We start from the raw sequence: 14,255 nt of genomic DNA on the forward strand, positions 1-14,255 counted from the left end.
GGGCATTAGAAACGCCAGGCCCTGGGGTCCTCCAGAGGCTGGGAGGGCCGCGGCAGCCACCAGGGCAGGCTTTCTCAGGAGCCCCAGCAGCCCCGGGGCAGACTCTCCCGGCACAGGCCCGGCAAGCTGCTGCCTGGCCTTGAGGTCTCAGGTAGGCTGAGCTGGTTGGTCCTGGGGCTCCTGTGTGGCCGTGGGTCTGTAGGAGCCAAGGGCGGTGTGTCCTGGGGAGCCTGCAGGGCACGGGGCAGGGCCCAGCTCCCCACAGCCTGCCTGGCCTCTCCGGCCTCTGGCTCTGAGTCTGCAGGATGTGGAGCCGGCTGCAGCAGGCTCTCCCCTGTGTTTCTCAGAGGCTGGGCAGCCCTCTGGGGAGCTCAGGGGAATTTGAGGTGCTGTGGTCCAGGAGGACCTGGATGACCTTGGATGACCTCGAAGGCCTTTTGGCTCAGATGACCCTGGATCCCAGGGGTGTGTGGGCAAAGGCAGGAAAAGGCCCATGAAGAGAGGCTGGGCCTGTTGTGCGAGGAGATCAAGGCCAGAACCAGCGGCAGGGCTAGGATGGCAGCACTGAGCAGCTCCTCTCGTGCAGGGCGTCCCCTCCTGCCCTGTCCTTGCCTGTTGGGGAGGAAAGGTGGGGCAGCAGCAGAACGAGGTAGGAGCCCTTTGTGGAACTGAAATCACGGCAGCCATGAGGCTGGCCTCACCCACCGTGAGGCCCCCCAGACCCCCAGCTTCACACAGCAATGCAATGGCGTTAGTCACACGCTTTTCTTGGGGAGACTTTGGGGCAGAAATGAAGTTGCAGGGAACATGACACGGGGGAGGCAGAACCCTGGACACACCCCAGCTCCAGGGTGCTGTCTGGAGCTCACGCCGCCTCTAAGACACCCGCGTAGGGGGCACATGGCTGGCTTGCAGCCGGCAGATGCCCTTAGATGCACCTGGCTGAGGAATCCGCTCAGATCCTCAGATCCTCAGATCTGCCTGGTGCTCACAACCCCACGCCAGGGGCTCCTGACACTGACAGGCGGGGATATTGGCCTCCCGGCTTATCTAGCGGGGTTCCTTAGGCCACAGAACTTTGGGTTCTGGACACCTGTTGGGGGGGTCCCTGTGTAGGAAGAGGGTGCAAGGGCGCAGAATTCCTTACTCACGCCTGGAAGTGTGCGGATAGAGTGTTTAGCGGAAGGGGTGGCTCAGTCCTCAGACATCACACAGAGTGGGTCATTCAGCCACTCAACAAACACAGGGATCCAGAGGAGACAAAGGAATTGGCCTGGCCAGGGTGGGCTGAGCACCCTCCATGTGCCTGGCACTGGGCTCGGTGCCGGCTGTGCAGTGAAGGCCAGAGCCCTGCACCTGGCAGCAGAGCAGCTGGGTCCTCATCTGGCACCTCCACGAGGTAGCTTATCCATCCACACAGGTTGGCTGTGACACCATCCGTGTGTGCCAGGTGAGGACAGTGAGGCTTTCAGGGACCTGCCTCCCTCTCACACTGCTTGGCTCCACAGCTCCCCCAGTGAACGCCCAGAACCAGGTCTGGGAACGCCCTGAACCAGGTTCACGGCCCGTCTGCACCCCTGCATCAGCAGCAGGGGGCCCCAAATGACGGCCCCATCCTCTCTCCTCAGGGGCTTCTCCAACCCTAGTTCCCCGAGTGCAGTTCCTCCTGGACGCCCCGTCCATTCCAGGCCAACAAAATGGCACAGCCCTCATGTCAGATCTGAATGGACCCAGCAAGCCCGTGAGACAGGAGACAGAGAGGGTGCCCAGGTGGGTAGAGGCAGCCTCAGCCCAGCTAAGGAGGTCAAGGGGGCTGGGGAGGCCACTGGGACCAGACCTGCCAGCCTCCTGGGCCTTTGAGGGGCTTGGAGGAGCTGCTTAAGGCCAGACTAGCAGGGGAGGGGCCTGTGGGGGTGAAGAGGCTGCCCCAACCTCCACGATGTGCAGTGAGGCCTCGGTGGGCGAGGCTGCGAGTTGGAACCTGTGTTTGTGCATCTGGGGACTCCCTTCTCCGCCCAGGATACTGTAGGTGGGGGCCGTGGGAGCCATGAGGGCCACAGGGTGAGGGCAGTGCCCAGCCCACCACAGGTCACGGGCGTGCAGCAGAGGCTTCCAAGGGTTAGGAGTGTGGGTAGGGCCGTGGGGGCAGACTCTGACCCTCATCCCCAGTTCCCAGGTAAAGTGGGGGATGTTGACTGCCTCACTGAGGGTCTGGCAGACCCCAGCCCAGCAGTCTTGCCCCAAGCACGGTGTCTGCAGCTGTGAGTGCAGGGGTGGAAGCGGAGGCCGAGGCTGAGCCTCACTGGGCCAGGCTGCTGGCTGCCCAGCCTGCGTCCTCCCGGAGCCCACGCATTTCCTCCAGGCTGCCCCAGGAGAATCACCTGCTGTTTTTCCACCTTCCCAGCCCTGACGCCAGCCAGGCAGGACCTCACCTGGGCTGGGGTCAGCAGGTGAACCAGACCTGGTGCCAGGTGCCAGTGCTGCCAGGGCGAGAACATCTCCAGGTCCTGACGCTGGCAGGAGGAAGGTGTCCCTGGAATCAAGGCCTTGTGCTCGCCGCCCTGAGTGCCTTGTCCTTTGGGTCTAAGTGTGCTCTTCATTGCCACCGCCCCACGAGGCGGAAGGGCCTCTCAGCAAGGCGCTTGGGGGTGACCTCCTGCTCCTCGTGGAGCCCTGACCCTGGACGGGGGAAGGGAGAGTGTAACGGGTGCATTGGGCAAGGAGGTGGAAAGCTGCTCTCTGGGCTGCCCCGCCTTTCTCTGGGCAGCAGCCACCCCGATTTTCCTCGCCCTGGAACAAGTGTGCCGGCAGCAGCTCCCAACACACATGGAATAAACAGGCACAGAAACATACACATTTAATCCCGCTTTTCTCTTAAGCACTCGGTGGGCTGAGGCCTGGTGAGATGGGAAGACAGTGGGTCCCTGGCCGCTCTGCCTGGGAGCTGAGCTATGGGGTCAGGCGCTCTGACACCTGGAGGAGACAAGACCCTGCACCCTGGCGCCTCCCACACCCTGAGTTCTCAGCCCGGTCCCCCATCCCAGCCCCACCACCACCGCCTGGCAGCCACAGCGACACTCCCACGCCCCCAGCAGGGAAGCATCATCCTGGCATCTCTTTCCTGGGATCCCAGCGCTTTGTAGTGACATTTAAGATGAAAAGAAAGGGAAGTCCTCCCTGCTCTAATGTGTACAGTTCAGGTTTGAAATTAGCATGAGAAAGGGGAACACTGGCCTTATCTCCGCCAGTGAATGGGCCGGCTCCTCCACTCCCGGGCCTTTGTCTACTGTCAATAATCACTTACCTTCAGGCCCATAAATGTCATTCTTGGGGTGCTCATAAACAGCCGGTCTCTTTTTAAATTAGCAAGTAGAGATATTTATGGGTTTCTATTAAGGGCGGTGGGTGGGGGAGTCTGGAGCACTCAGCAGCTCCGATAAGGGAGAGGTTGGGGGGGCCTGCAGGAGGCACGGAACCCCCACCCAGCATCCAAGGCAGGCGCCCCAGCTAGGGCTCCGTGTAGACCCTCACCACACTCCTGTGGGGACAGCTGGGGGACATCCATGGCTTGGTGGGGGGAAGGGGGCTGCAGACCTAAAAATCACAAAGAGCGAGCCACCTGTGGCAGAAGCCAGGTGGGTGTTGGTGGGAGCAGGTGGGTGGGAGGGGCTCAGCCGACAGGCAGATGACACCACCAATCCTGACTCCTGCCCCGCAGCTTCCCCGGCTGTGAAAAGGTGTGGCCAAGCCAGTGTGGAGGCAAGTGAGGCGCCTGCACATGCAGTCACACCGAACATCCTATGCTCACATGCACACATGAACATCCTATGCTCACATGCACACACCGTCCAGACACACACACACACACACCCCTCCGCCACTGTGGAGGCAGGTGGAGGGCCCTGCACACGCACACAGAACATCCCGTGCTCACATGTACACACTGTCCAGACACACATACACACACACCCTACTGTGGAGGCAGGTGGAGGGCCCTGCACACCCACACAGAATGTCCTACGCGCACCCACACAGAACATCCTGCGCGCACATGCACACACTGTCCAGACACACACACACACACGCCACTGTGGAAGCAGGTGAAGACCCTGCACACGCACACAGAACATCCTATGCGCACATGCACACACTGTCCAGACACACACACACACACACCCCACTGTGGAGGCAGGTGGAGGACCCTGCACACGCACACAGAACACCTACACACACATGCACACACTGTCCAGTTGCCAAAACTGCTCTCACACACATCACATGTACCATCACATTTTCACATACTATTCACTCGCACACTCATACACACACATAATTCACTCACAATCACCATTTCATTCACATTCCACATCCCACATTCACATAAATTCACTTTCACACAACATTCATGTCTCACTATTCACTCACATTCACACACATTCATCATTTACAGCCGCACATTCACACACACAGCATTCACCACCCACATTCACACACACACATTCACACCCACATTCACACACACACATTCGCACACACACACTCACATTTACACCCACATTCACACACATTGACTCACATTCACATATTCACCCTCACACATACACACACACACACAGCCTCCCACCTCTAAAATGTCTCTCCACACCTCCCGCCCCTTCAGCTTCTCCCTCATCCCAACTCTTCCTTCATTTTAGATCCTTCTTCATTCCCAGCTCCTCCCTCTTCCTGGCTTCTCTCTCCTCCCAGCTCCTCTTTTTCCCCAGCTCCTCCCTCATCCCGGGTCCTCCTTTTTCCCAGCTCCTCCCTCATTCTAGCCACTCCCTCATCCCCAGCTCCTCCCTCAGGTCCTCACTCTTCCCCAGATCCTCTCCAATCCCCAGCTTCTCCCTCATCCCAGCACCTCCCTTATTTCCAACTCCTTCCTCTTCCCAGATCCTCACTCATCCCAGCTGCTCCCTCATTTCAGCTCCTCCCCAATTCCCAGCTTCTCCCTCACTGCAGTTCCTCCTCATCCCCAGCTTCTCCCTCCCAGCTCCGGCCATCCTCAGCTCCCCCTCACCCTCAGCTTCTCCCTCATCTCAGTTCCTCCCTCGGCCTCAGCTCTTCCCTCATCCGAGCTTCTCCCTCATCCCCAGCTCTTCACCCCCCTCCCAGCAGCCACACTGCACACCAAAGCCAGAGTGATTTTTAACTTTCACTTCTGAATAATTTTAGATTTACAGAGTAGTGCAAAGACAGCGCATAGAGTTCGGATGCCTCCCCCTCCCCCGCCAGTGTTTCATCTTGTCACCTTTGTCACAGCCTGGCACGTGGCTCTTCCCTGAATTCCAGCCTTCCTTCGGGCTCCTGCTTTCCCAGTGCCCTTTGTCTGGTCCGGGACTCTGCACCATCTCCTGAGGCCCCGCTGGTCTAGGATGGCCTTGACAGCTTTGGGGGGCGCTGCTTGATGTCCTGCAGAGTGTCCCAGTCGGGGCTGGTCTGGGGGTTGTCTCAGGGCCAGACCGGTGCCCTCCTCATCCCCTCCCATCAGGGGCAAAAGCCCCAGCCCGCTGGTCATGTGGCTGCTCTCCCCCGGTGGCCTGTGTGTGGAGAGAGTCAGTGAAGCCCCCTTTCAAATGGGTTCAGCTCCTCCTCCGGGGACATCCAGCATGTTTCTTCGGATTGCTCTATGAGGAAGATTGGAAAAGACATTCTTCAAAAACACAGATGGTCTCTGGTGCCCCCACACCCCTCTTCCTCTGTGGCCCTCAGCCGAGGGATCATTTCAAGGGACCCTCAGCCCCATTCCGTCCCAGCCCCTCCTGTGGGGCCTTGCAGACACGGGCTCCCCTAAGACAGGCGAGGCTTTGGCAGGTGCAAGAGGTGGGCCTGGAGCCAGGGAGTGGGGCTGGCTGGACGGCTGGTGGTCAGCGGGTGGCAGGCTCAGCTTGCCTCTGGCAGGAGGGCCCACGCCCTCTGTGCCAGGCTGCTGGGCCTCCCCAGACGGACCAGCTGCCCGAACCCCTCGGCTATGACGAGCTTTCATGGCCTCTGCCTCCCTGGGTGTCAACACATGACACTGAGGTTAAAAATGTGCCAGGTGGATGAGTGAAAGGCCCTTCACAGAAGGCCACAGAAGCGACCTGCACGTCTAAAGGCACATGAGAGCAGCCCAGTCCCCACGCAGTGAAGGGGTCCCATCCGCCCACCAAGAGGACAGAGTGCAGCAAGCCAGCTACCCCGAGTGCCCACTGCCTGCCCATGCCCTGCTGGGGAAAAGGCAGCTGGGGGCCGCCCAGCAGGGCTGACTGCATGGGGCACACCCAGCTGGGCTTGTGGCCCCTGGGGAGGGCTGGAGCCCCTTCAGGAGAAAGCGCGGCCACAGGATGGGACGCTGTGTGGACTCAGGTCCAGGACTCCGCCACACCCCGAGTCTCTCTGGCCCCTAATCTTACCCCATCCCACCCTGCACCCGAGTTGCATGCCCTGGGCTGCACTTGGCATCATCCAATCTGAGCTGCAGGGGACTTTGACAGGGGAGATGGCTGCGGTCTGGCAGGGGCCACATCAGGGGAAAGAAAGGCAGTGATAGGCACAAGCAGTGCCCCTGACAGAGGGGTGGCCTGGAAGAGGGGCTGTCCAGGGGGTTGCTGAAGGTATGGCAGGAAGATAGAGAGGCAGGACGGGGAGCGCCTTACCCGAAGCTAAGTACAGGTGGCAGCTGTCCAGCAGGAGGAGGGAGGGGTCTCCGTGATACCGAGTGGAAGAGGAAGGTGCTGGACACTGCCCGCACCCAGGAAATGGCCTGGCACCCCTGGGGTCCTAAACAAGCTAATCTCCCCCCTTGCCAGAGAGCAGGAGCTGGGGACACAATGAGGAGGCTGCTGGGTCCCCAGAATAGGCTGGGAGAGTCATCGTTCTTGGCAGCCTGGTAAGGGGTGGGAAAGGAGAGGGCCACCCTGAGACCCAGGCATACAGGACAGCCCACTGTGCCCGGGGTCGCCAGGGGCACCTCACCCCCGGGACCCCCTGCAGCCACCCAGGGTGTAGTGGCCCCAGGGCAGTGTGAGAATTCCACACCACCCCCCACCTGCCCAGCTGTGGGCTGCAGCCTCCCTCCTGGCTATCCCAGCAGCATCTGCAGCTGGGCCTATGTGGTGAGTCCACCTTAAGTGGGTTTGATCAGCCCGTGCACTGGTGAGCGCATGCTAATATTGGCTCCAATAAAGAGCAAATCAGGGCCCTAGTCGACGCGTCTTATCACACAGTCAGAACTGATGGCTGCAGAGTCATAAAGATCCCATTTAATCTCACGCCTATCTATCACGCGGCCGCCTTCATCCTCTTTGTGCCGGGGTAATATGTGCTCATTACGAAAGCAAAACAGATCTGGCATGAATAAACGCAGGATGAAGTGCTCACTCGGAAAGTGACAGCATGATCAGTGGCGGCAGTAATCACAGAGAATCGCGGGCTAAATTATTCCATAACCGTGATTTGAGGGGACAGCCCAGAGCACCCCACAGCTGCCTGCAGTGCAGCGACGTGTCCTGATAAAACATCCTTCCCAATTTACGGGGCCGCGCTTGACTAATCTGCCTCGGCGCGCACACTGTCTAATCATGCCATCAGCATGGCGAGAAGGGGCTCAATTGGGACTCAAATGAAAGGAGATTGGAAAACTACCCTCAATTGAAATTACATTTGTAAATGAGGCAGAGTTTTCTGTTCAGAGTGTGAACGTTACGGTAAATCTGCTTGAGAAAGTCGAAGAGGTGGCGGCGGCGGCAGGCCAGGGATGCTGCAGGGGTGGCTGGGACTGTGCCCAGCAGGGGTCCACATTCTGGAGATGCCTGGCACCATGCTGGCCCCTGGGGACAGCCCCTGGAGAGGAGACAGGCTGTGGTGGAAGCCCGGAGACTTGGGCCTAGTTTGTCAGACATAAGACTTCACTTCCCACTCTGTAAAATGGGGCGCAGGGCAGCCTCCTTGAGGGAGGGGGGTAAATCAGACCGAGGGATGAGTCAGAGCTTAGCTGGCCTCCTCTCTGCCTTCCAAGGGTGCCCCTGCCCCTCTCTCCCACACTGCACACTGTTCCCAGCCCCTCCCTCCCTCCAGCCCTCTGTGCATCTGGTAGTGTTTCGGGTCTTCTCTGAGGCAACTGAGTGGGTAGGGTGGGGGCAGGGGCACTTCCTGCACCAGGGGCGTTGGGTCTGAGGCTGTCCTCGTGGTAGGGGAGGGCTGGACCCAGATCACCTGCCTGACCATGCGCCCAGGACATTGGCCAGGCACACTCACTGGGACACTGCAGGAGGGGAGCACACAGGGAGAGTAGAGGGGGCCATGTGCTGGATGGATGGACTTGGCCCCCAGGACAGTGGCGAACCCAGGGGAAGGTGGCCTTGGGCCCTGGAGGTCTTCTCCCAGACAGAGGCAGGGCCTGTGCTCAGTGCTCAGGGATGGCCATGGGGACGCCACCAGCAGACGGAGCCTGGACACCAGCAGCTCCCGTGGCCACAGGGTGTGGGGTGTTGTGGGGGCTCCTGCCTGCTGGCCTCACCTCGTGGACTGCTGGCCACAGTGGCCCCAGCAGCAGCGGTGAGGTGCCCACCACCTCCTCACAGGCCTTTATGTAAATCAAGGCCTAATTAGGCCATCCGGCATTTGTGTAGAATATCATTTTTTTAATTACCAGCCCTGGGCAGGTTCCCCGGCTGCCTGTTGTGGGCCAATTACCATAAATCCCCCGGTAACAATTAACAATGCTGGAGCGAGCTGCATGTATTTCCAATGTTATAATTATGCGCGGCGCTCTTGTTAATTGGCCTATCTGACTCTGTACTTTTTATGCCGCTCATCTGCTCATTACCGCGGCCATTTAATTCAATTAGCACCCTTAATTAGAGGAACAGCCTTGTCCAATGTCGGGGCCTTGTCAGGGAGCCGATCATGAGCAGAGACAAACACAGGCTCTGCGGGGCCAGGCAGTCGCGGGGCTGCAGGTGGGGGGCTGCAGGTGAGGGGCTGCAGGGGTGCAGGTGGGGGGCTGCGGGGGTGCTGCCTGGGGATGCTCCCCATGCCCTTGGCCCGGCTGCCCTTGCAGGCGGCAGTGAGCAGCCACAGCGCGATTCCTGCTCGCCCTGAGTGCCCTCCCCCGCCACGACCTTCAGGCATCTGGGAAGGTCTGCAGTCCTGGTTGCCAACACCCCCAGAGCCCACCCCAAGCCTGGACACGGCCTCCAGACCGGCACGATGTCCAGGCTAGGTTTTGTTTTGTGCCAGTCTATTGAAATCGCTATTCCCTGCCTATTAATTCTCCTAATTAGAATTAAATGAAGCATGCTAAATTGCTAGATTAACCAATAATTAAGCAGCCACCGCTCTAAAACTGAACACCCCGTGTGGCCTGCGCCCCGTCTGCATGCAAGTGCCAGGGGCGGGCGTGCCAGGCAGGAGGGGCCAACGAGCCTTGGGGACGGCGGTGCGTGCGCTAGTGCCTGCACCCGGTGTGCAGAAGGGCGCAGAGTGTGGGCGTGAGAGTCGGTGTGGCCTGGAAGCTCTGCAGGAACGTGTGGGGGCAGGAGGTGAGGGGTGAGGGCATCACACGGGCCTTGCTGGGGGCAGAAGATTTGTCGTGAGCACGACAGACCCACCAGACTCTGCAGGTCCTCGTGGGAAGCGCCCCGCCCTCCACACACACCTACGAGGTTGCGACCTCCCTACCCCGAACCGCCCTCTGCAGACGAGGCAACGAGGCTCGGAGGAGGCAAGGAGCGAACCGAGGCTCCCACCGTCACCGGGGAAGGGAAGGGAGGGCAGGGAAGGGGCGGAGGAGGTGAGAGAAGAGGGGGAGGTGAGAGAAGAAGGGGAGGGGAGGGGTTGCCTCTCGAGGCGGGGCGGGAAGGAAAGGGCGCGGCCCGGCTGCGACACCCCTAGACCCCCCAGCCCCGCAGGCGCAGAGCCGGGGTGCTCCCCCCATAGCCCCGCCCCGCCCTCCAGGCCGAAGTCAAGGTCCCCTACCCAGCGCTGCTGGACGCCCCTCCCGAGCCCTCCCGAATCCGACCAACCCGGAAGAAAGGGCTGCGCCTCCAGGGAATCCCGCTAGCTGCCCCCCCAGACCTGGTGCGCCCCCGCCCCCGACCGCCGCCCCCGCCCGAGGGTCCAGCAGCGCCGGCCCGGCCCCCGGCCCGGCCCAGCGCCTGAGGGCGCCCCGCCTGGTGGCCTCGGCCTCGGCCCTGCCGCTGCGCCCACGGCCCTCGGGGAAGGCCCCCCACTCCGGCCGCCCTCGGGCCCCCACGGCCCACTCCCCCATGGGGACCGGCATGTCGCTTTTGGGTACCAAGCCCCTGCGTGGGCGCCTGCGCCACCCCCCTCGCCCTCCGCACTCGCCCCTTTGTCCCAGCCCCGCGTCCTGGAGAGGGGGCTTGAGTCGCAGCCCAGCCCCCAGAAGTGCAACGCGCACGGGTGGGGCCAGGCTCGAGTCCGCCGGTGACGCAGCCGCTGTGTGACCAGGGCGGATGGCCCGACCTCTCTGAGCCTCCGCTTCCCCGCCTGTAAAAGGGGTGGGGCTGCCTCCCAGGGCCGCTGTGGGGCGTGAGTGAGTTAAGACTCAGAACGCCCAGAACCGGTCGGAGGTGAGCAGACGCGACACCCGCGAGCCACGGCCACGCGTGTCCCCAGGGCGCCTCCCGCCACGGGCTGGCTAGGAGTGTCCGCGCTGTGGGGGCAGAAAGGGGCGCGGCCCCAGCGCTGCGGGGCCCGCAAGGAGGGCGCATGGGCCGAGCATCCGCCCCGGGGCATCCACCCATCAGGCCTCGCCGTAAACTTCCTCGTAACAGCCGCTCCTGCAGCCGGAAGATATTGACTCGGACGAGAAACAATGGCACGAATAAAATAAAAATAAAAAAGTTAATTATCCTTTGTGTTTGTAATTTAATTAAAGATGCAGTAAAGTTTTACTGTTTTTCCAGGTGATGATGTTTAGAGCCCCGAGAAGCTATTTGTGCTGGTGAGATTAAAGTGCATTTTAAAATGTTCCTCCAGTACTTTCACATTTGTTGATAGATTTTTAAATTAAACTTTAAATTGTAATCTAAATTACCTCCAACAATTCATGGTCCCTGTAATGAACTCCCACCGTTCCCGCTGTCATCCGTCGATGATGGAGTGCGAGCCGGGAGCTGCAGCCCCGCGGGCGCCGAACCAACCGCGGAGGCCGGGCAGCCTCGCCCCGGGGACCCCGCCACGGCGCCCCACACCCTCGGCCAGTCAGGGAGGCCTATACCACGAGACAGAAGCAGCCAGAACCCCGCGGGCCACCGGTGTGGCCAGAAAAGATGTGCAGGGCTGTGAGGGCAGCTCAGAGCTGAGATCTAAGGACGGGGCAGAACCTGACAGCACAACATGCTAGGGAGAAAGTATCCTCGGGGCGGGATGCACGGAGCCCCAGACCCCACCCACCTCCTGCCCGGGCCCCGCCTCCACTCAGGGCGCCGGGCCCAGCCTCCCTCCCTGGGCCCCGCCTCCCACCTCGGGCCCCACCACCCGCCCAGGCCCTGCCTCCTGCCCAGGCCCTACCCCCAACTCAGGGCCCCGCCTCCCGCCCAGTCCACGCCTCCCACTCAGGGCCCTGCCTCCCGCTCAGGGACCCGCCTCCTGGGGGAACCCTGCCTCCTGCCCAGGTCCCGCCTCCACTTAAGGCCCCGCCTCCCTCCCAGGGCCCCGCCCCTCACTCAGGGCCCACCTCCACTCAGGGCCCCGCCCCTCACCCAGGCCCCGCCACCTCCCACCCAGGTCCCGCCACCTCCCACCCAGGTCCCGCCTCTAACCTGGGCCACGGCTTCCACTCAGGGCCCCGCCTCCCACCCAGGCCCCGCCTCCACTCAGGGCCCCGCCTCCCACCCAGGCACGGCCTCTCACTCAGGTCCCGCCTCCCATACAGGCCCCGCCTCCCACTCAGAGCCCCGCCTCCGATCCAGGCCCCGCCCCTCACCCGGGCGGCGCCTCCTGCGGTCTCGCATGGCAGTTGCCCAGACCAGACGTTCATCATAATGCCCCCTCCCTTACAGAAGAAGTTAAAGACAAAACTAATTTTGAGTTTCCAATTTTCTCCAAATGTTCTAGAAATCAGTCATTTTCTTTTCTTTTCTTTTTTCTTTTTTTTTTTTTGAGACAGAGTCTCACTCTGTCGCCGGGGCTGGAGTGCAGTGGCCGGATCTCAGCTCACTGCAAGCTCCGCCTCCCGGGTTCACGCCATTCTCCTGCCTCAGCCTCCCGAGTAGCTGGGACTACAGGCGCCCGCCACCTCGCCCGGCTAGTTTTTTGTATTTTTTAGTAGAGACGGGGTTTCACCGTGTTAGCCAGGATGGTCTCTATCTCCTGACCTCGTGATCCGCCCGTCTCGGCCTCCCAAAGTGCTGGGATTACAGGCTTGAGCCACCGCGCCCGGCCGGTCATTTTCTTAAATGTTAACTGTTACCTGAATTTTCTCTTCCTCGTGGTCCTGCTCACATCTGTAATATTACTGGCAAAACACAATTAGACTTTTAAGGCGTGTATGTGTTTCTAAGCAGGCCAAATATCGGGGTTTTTTTCTTTTCTTTTTTTCTTTTTTCTAAGACAGAGTTTTGCTGTTGTCGCCCAGGCTGGAATGCAATGGCACAATCTCGGTTCACTGAAACCTCTGCTTCGGGGTTCAAGCAATTCTCCTGCTCAGGCTCCCAAGTAGCTGGGATTACAGGCACCCGCCACCACACCCAGCTAAGTTTTATATTTTTAATAGAGACGGGGTTTCGCCATGTTGGCCAGGCTGGTCTCGAACTCTTGACCTCAGGTGATCTGCCCTCCTCGTCCTCCCAAAGTTCTGGGATTATAGGCTTAAGCCACCACGCCTGGCTTTTTCTTTTCTTTTCTTTTCTTTTTTGATACAGGGTCTTGCTCTGTCACCCGGGCGTGAGTGCAGTGGTGTGATCACAGCTCACTGCAACCTCCTCCAACTCCTGAGCTCAAGTGATCCTTCTGCCTTGGCCTCCCAAAGTGCTGGGATTACAGACATGAGCTATCACTCCTCGCCCAAAATTTCTTTACGTCAGCGACACAGAGCTACTTGACTACTTGAAGGCAGCACATGGCAAACAGCTGAACCTTGTGAGCAATCCAAGAAATGAGTTTTAGGACAGCAAGGAGACGCTATTCTCATGTAACGTTTCAGCGTTTAATACTGATATGATAAGAAGGGTCCCTGCTGTGGGGGCAGTGTGGCAGGGCAGATGTTCTGGGACCTATACTCCAGCCAGGCCACGGCCATCAGGGTGTGCTGCCCAGCAGGGCTGGACAGAGTCCACGGAGTTCCTCCTGGACCCAGATGAGCGACACTCCCCTCCCTGCCACGCACACCACCATCAGCCCGCGAGGAAAGACCAGGAGGGCAGGGAGTGAGCAGGGCCATGTATGCCATCCATACAGACCTGAGAGAGTGGACGGGAGGCCCTACACCCTGCAACCAGGCGGGGAAGACTAAGAGGGGGCTGGCGGCCCTGGCTGAGACCCCACTTGGAGGCCGACCTCGGCCTCAGATAGCCACCCGGCCCAAGATCAGTCGTCTCCCACATCCAATGAGGAGGGGTATGATGGCACTCTGTCCCAGTGGGGTCTCTCTGCAGAGCCACCCCAACTCCAGGCTCCGGATGAAATGGCTCGAGTCCTCACACCTGGACCCATCACCCCCCAGTTTCCCCTTAGCCACTCCTGCTTCTTTGCGCCTTGACATATGTGAATCCCAAGAGCCTCCCTAAGCAGGGTCCTGTGTGCTCTCCTCATCTCAAGCCGGCTTCCCAGAATGCCACTGAAGGGCCAGGCTGGTGGAGAGGTTCCCGCCAAGAAGCAAGCACCATGCCCCATGGCCTCTCCGGGTTCTGGAGGCAGCAGAACCCATACTGGGGAACATGGCTCTGATCCACACAAGGTGACACTGAAGGCTGCCGGCCTCCAGTGCGGGAGGACCAGGTCTGTCTCCAGAGCAGGCGGCCTGATGTCTGGGTTGAACAGCCAGGCAGGCTCTGCAGGGAGAGGGGTGTCTCTCATGGGCAACGAGGCCCCAACAGGAGAAGCCCAGGAGGAGAGCTGCGGTTTCTGAGGTATGGCCGTGCCACTCACAGGAGAGAGAAACGCTGGTCCTGAGGGGGGACAGGCCCTGATGGAGCCCACAGGACTCCAAGTGACCCTCCAGTCGGAGGTGTCCATTGGGAGCTGCAGCCGCCAACCCCCCTGGTGTTCAA

The 14,255-nt window shown here is 60.4% G+C and overlaps 1 long non-coding RNA gene across 1 annotated transcript; it reads right to left on the bottom strand.

The window, feature by feature from the left end:
• Nucleotides 1–5,181: 5,181 nt before the first annotated feature.
• LOC108532367 (uncharacterized) lies at nt 5,182–11,370 on the bottom strand. The gene is made up of 2 exons (XR_001886423.1): nt 11,081–11,370; nt 5,182–5,666 (listed from the first exon to the last, which is right to left on the bottom strand). It is a non-coding gene; the product is annotated as an uncharacterized LOC108532367 (long non-coding RNA).
• Nucleotides 11,371–14,255: the final 2,885 nt, after the last annotated feature.

Source organism: Rhinopithecus bieti, unplaced genomic scaffold (assembly GCF_001698545.2).
Source record: "Rhinopithecus bieti isolate Rb0 unplaced genomic scaffold, ASM169854v2 scaffold_9581, whole genome shotgun sequence".
Lineage (NCBI taxonomy): Eukaryota > Metazoa > Chordata > Mammalia > Primates > Cercopithecidae > Rhinopithecus > Rhinopithecus bieti.